The sequence below is a fragment of the Myxine glutinosa genome, chromosome 11 (assembly GCF_964187855.1).
Source record: "Myxine glutinosa chromosome 11, kmMyxGlut1.1, whole genome shotgun sequence".
Taxonomy (NCBI): domain Eukaryota; kingdom Metazoa; phylum Chordata; class Myxini; order Myxiniformes; family Myxinidae; genus Myxine; species Myxine glutinosa.
The window spans coordinates 24,989,325-24,993,781 of record NC_136271.1 but is presented as its reverse complement, the minus strand read 5'-3'; the positions used below and the strand labels follow the sequence as shown (position 1 = coordinate 24,993,781).

Genomic DNA, 4,457 nt, shown 5'->3' with positions numbered 1-4,457 from the left:
ATGGATGTTAAGCTGGGCGGCCCATCTGCTTGGATTAGTTGGTGGACGTTGGATCCAACGTTGTCTTTCGTGAAGAGGAAGCACGTTTGTGCCGGAACCCTGAATAAACTGCAAATTCTTGCGACCTTCAGTTGAACATCAGGCCCGGCAGCTGGTTTGTGAGAACCTCCCCTGGCCGACCCTACAATAAGTAGTGGTAGTGGAAGTGGAAGTAATAGTAGTGAGGCTGATGCAAGATGTGGGCTACTACATTTAAATATGTCGCACTTTCTTTCAGTACAGCAGAATCGAGGATCTTAAAATAAATGTTTGCTTCACCATATCTGGAGAAATCAAAAAATGTTTTGATAAATTTATACAAGATTTTCTTTTCGCATTCGGACATGTTGAGTGGCATTGTATGAGATACAGTTTGGGGTTGGACACATTGTCAATTGTTTAAGTAGGGTTCTAGCTCTAGCCAATCAGAACTTCAGCACTTCTCCCTTCTCGGGAGACAAACGCCTTCTCTTTATATAAAATGTTTCCTGTTGAATATTGGATATATAATAAACTTGATGATATATTTTGACTCGTGCTTGAGTTATCTTAAACAATACATGTGTTAAAACTGCAGGGCTCCTCACATTGTGTGTTTAAAGGAATGAAACACTTATTGATGTGTTGCCTTGTATGGAATCATCGGGGATACTAATGTTGTTGTTTTTCTACAGGAGTCGAGAATGGCTTTTAGGAGAGCTGAATGAGACTGAAACAGGTGTACAATAAACCACAGATGTACCACAGTAAGTAAAATAATAAAGGAAAAGAAAGAGGATTGGGGAGTGTAGAATCGCTGAGGGTCATATAGAAAAGCTTAAAATTTCAGAGTTCATGAGATGGCGATGGGCTGCAGTCTTGAAGAATGTTGGTGGAGATGAAATATCCCATGTTGTCTTTCACAAAGTCAGCGACTTGTCACTGGAAACCTGAACAAACTTAGTTGCTGGGAAGACAATGGTAAACCACGCAGCATAACCCTTGCCAGGAGACTGCTTTGGCAAATCCGACGCTCCATAAATAATATGGTACATTGATGATGATGAGTACATACAAGACAAGTAGTGATAGGATATCATAGTGTGCAAAAGGCACAGGTGTGTTGGTCCATATGGCCTAAACCCAATGTGAAGAAAAAAAAACCACCTTTAGAGGCCATTTTCCCCCGCAAAGTGGGGGTTGGCCTTTTTCGGGCACCGTGGTTGTTGTTGTTTTTGTTGGTCCCCTTTTTGAAGCAATGTTTTACGGCCGGATGCCCTTCCTGCCGCCAACCCTTTTTGTCGCCTTGTTTTTTTTTTTTACGACAAACAGGGAATGACCAGTGAACTGGTACTGAATTAGCCGACCTCGGAAGGATGACAGGCTGAGTCAACCCCCCTGGCGTTAATTCAGCAATCGACCGGGATTCGAACCCAGGATCCTCGGATCCTAAGCTGGTACCCCAGCCGCTAGCCCAACACGAGGCTAAACCCAATGTGAAGGAAGAATTTTTTTTTTTTTTTTTTTTTTTTTGTATACAACATCGAGGCTCGTGAAAGAGCGAACATTAATCGCACAGAAAGACAAACCGACACATAAAACATATAACATCGGGAGCGGTAGACAAGATGGGGAGAGAGGGGGAAGGACACAAACACAACATTTGAGAGCAGGGACCGGGAGACATGGAGACATCAAGAGATCTGAGAGAGGGCGAGGGCTTTGGGAGGGGGCATGGGAAGGGGGGGTGGGAGAGGTATAACACATATGGACACTGCCAGGACTTCTAGGAAAGAAGTTGGAATTTCAAACAAGGTGGATCTGGGGTGAATTAGCGGGGGTAGAAAAGATCAAGGTTTTGGATGGGGGAAGATAGGAGATGGTGGTGAACAGCTGTTTTAAAGACCTGGAGGGAGGAGTGGGACTGAAGGGAGTGAGGGAGTTTTGAAGTGGATTTGGGTTTTGAATTAACTTTGAAGTGAATGGTAATAAGACTGCACACATTGTTTTTAACCCTTGGATGCAGTGATTGTGCCTCGGAGGCCCACAAGTTTTTTTTGTTGTTGTTGCAAAAACTATGCTGTACAATTTTTTATTTTTTTTTGGGGGGGGGGGGGGGGGGGGGCGGAATGAGCCTCATTTTCACCGACTTTCATGTTGTTACACAAAATTCAGTGACATAAAAAATTATTCATTCAGGCTCGTGGGAAAATCTTCATTCTTCACTTATAACCCGAAAATCCGACACGAATTACGTGTGACCTGGAGTAAATCATTTGCTCAAAAAATTCCGAAGCGCAGTGGAGGCCGCCATCTTGCGGATGCGGAAGTCTGCATAACAAATTTTAAACGTTCATTAGGAGTTTCTTTCACCCGTCATTGTTTGATTCACAATCTTATGCACCTCCAATGTATTATTAAAATACTTTAAGACAAACATCGGCCCGCACGGGCCTGGTTATCTTCAACGAAACGCGTCACCAAACACCGGACCCAATGAGAGTCGAGCATTTGCAAAAATATTTCTAAAATGAAATCACTCAATGGTGGCCGCCATCGACCGGATGCGGAAGTTTGCATAAAACAATTGCGAAAGAGTTCAATAGGAGTTTGTTTCACCCGTCGTTCTTTGATTCACAATCTAATGAACCTCTAATTTGTAATTAAAATACGTTAAGACCAACCTCGTTATCTTCAACGAAAATCGTCATCAAACACCAGAACCAATGAGATTTGAGCATTTGAAAAAATATTTTTTTAAAGGTTATTACGCGTTTCGGAGGGTGAAAACGGCGTCAAATATTCTAACATTGACGAAGAAATATTTTTTAGAAATCTCGTGGCCGTCGGGGATAGTTTTTCACGGCCAGAAATACGGTATAAGTGGTTTACATATTTAGTTTAGAAATACGGATAGTTTTTCACGGCCGGAAATATCCGAAGTTGAGACGGAATTCACCGAATTAATCACTGCAAGCTAACTTCTTCTGGTGGAGGAAGCCGCAGTGCCCGGAGAGAACCAGCCCTGACAGCAACTGAAGTTAGATGACTACACACATACTGTGAAAACGTATGTTAAGCCCAGTTAAAATTTCTTAAAATAGGCCTTAAGCTAGCACATCGTATAGTTACTTCCTAAAGCTTCTTGTGATATTTATTGTATGCAGGTATTGGGGAGGACTGTCTGCTCTTCTCTTTTACCAAGTCTTACCAGGTATGGTATCTACTACACCTACATACTACCAACTACCTACCTACCTACTACCAACTACCTAACCTACTGATGCCATGGTGATGGGTAAAATAGTGGCAAGAGGCTTTGGCTTCGCCGGCTCATTGCGGCTTTGCAGTCGGGTACTAGTACAAAATATATATTTTTTAATATAAAAAAACTATCAGAGTACTCGCCCTTCAGGTGATTTTGTTCCGATCATGTAACACGTTCTTCTGATGCATACCTTTTATTTGGGCGGTGTATAGGCAAGTGGCAGCTGCATCAATTGCTCCCGAATTATTTTTTTTAAACCTTGGTTACGTGCATGAAGCAAAAACATGTAAAATCCCTAAAACAAATTTGACCTTAAAAATAATTCGTGGCTGAATTAAATGACCAGATATGCAAACCCTCTTCAAATTTCAACTCAGATGAAAATTGAGGATTTTAGAAATTGGACAAAGTTGGTGAACTTTGGCCTATTTTGACCTTTTGACCTAAAATCAATCGGCTTCTTGCTTGTGACCCAACTCTACCATTTGGTGAAGTTTGGTGAAGAGCAGTATAAGAGCCAGAGGTTGGCAACCATTTCAGAAACTTGATGTTGGCTATCAGCTAGGGGGGTCAACCGGTACCAAATTGAGGGAGTAAGGCTAATAATGATTTTTGACAAGGTTTTTACCTCTAGAATAAGAAAATATGTGATAGCAAATTCAACGATGTAGCTAAATGTGTGTTATCACCCATTGATACATTTCAATGGGTGAAATGTATCAATTCATTGATACATTTCCACTATGTCGAAAATACGTGGTGGTGCGATACCTTTTTCCATGTGTATACTTGCAAATCTACTGAATGCCAGTTATTTTCGTGCATATTTTGTGCATAAAGTTGTTGCTATGATGGCAGCCATTTTGTGAAATTGGGCGCCATATTGGATTCTATCTTCTTGGATTAAAGTTCAGATGATGTATTTCATACTTTAAGAGAGTTGTAAAGTCTTAAACATCTCAAAACGCAATGCTATTTGTTACAAATTCCTACAAGAATATGAAACATGGTGTTTTTAATAGAAAAAATGCATTTTGGCGGCCATTTTGAAAATGAGGTGATAACACCCATTTAGCTACATGGTTGAATTTGCTATCACATATTTTCATATTCTAGGGGTAAAGACCTATCCAAAAATCAATATTAGGCTTACTCCCTCATTTTGGTACCA

General features: G+C 41.0%; 1 protein-coding gene across 1 annotated transcript in view; it reads left to right on the top strand.

Annotated features, from left to right (window-relative positions):
* Nucleotides 1-571, top strand: part of DCAF11 (DDB1 and CUL4 associated factor 11) — a 47,345-nt gene extending 46,774 nt beyond the window's left edge. The window contains exon 14 of the mRNA XM_068130363.2: nt 1-571. This exon is cut by the window's left edge and continues 400 nt beyond it. The gene's annotated coding sequence lies outside the window, so the exon portion shown is untranslated.
* The last annotated feature ends 3,886 nt before the right edge of the window (nt 572-4,457 follow it).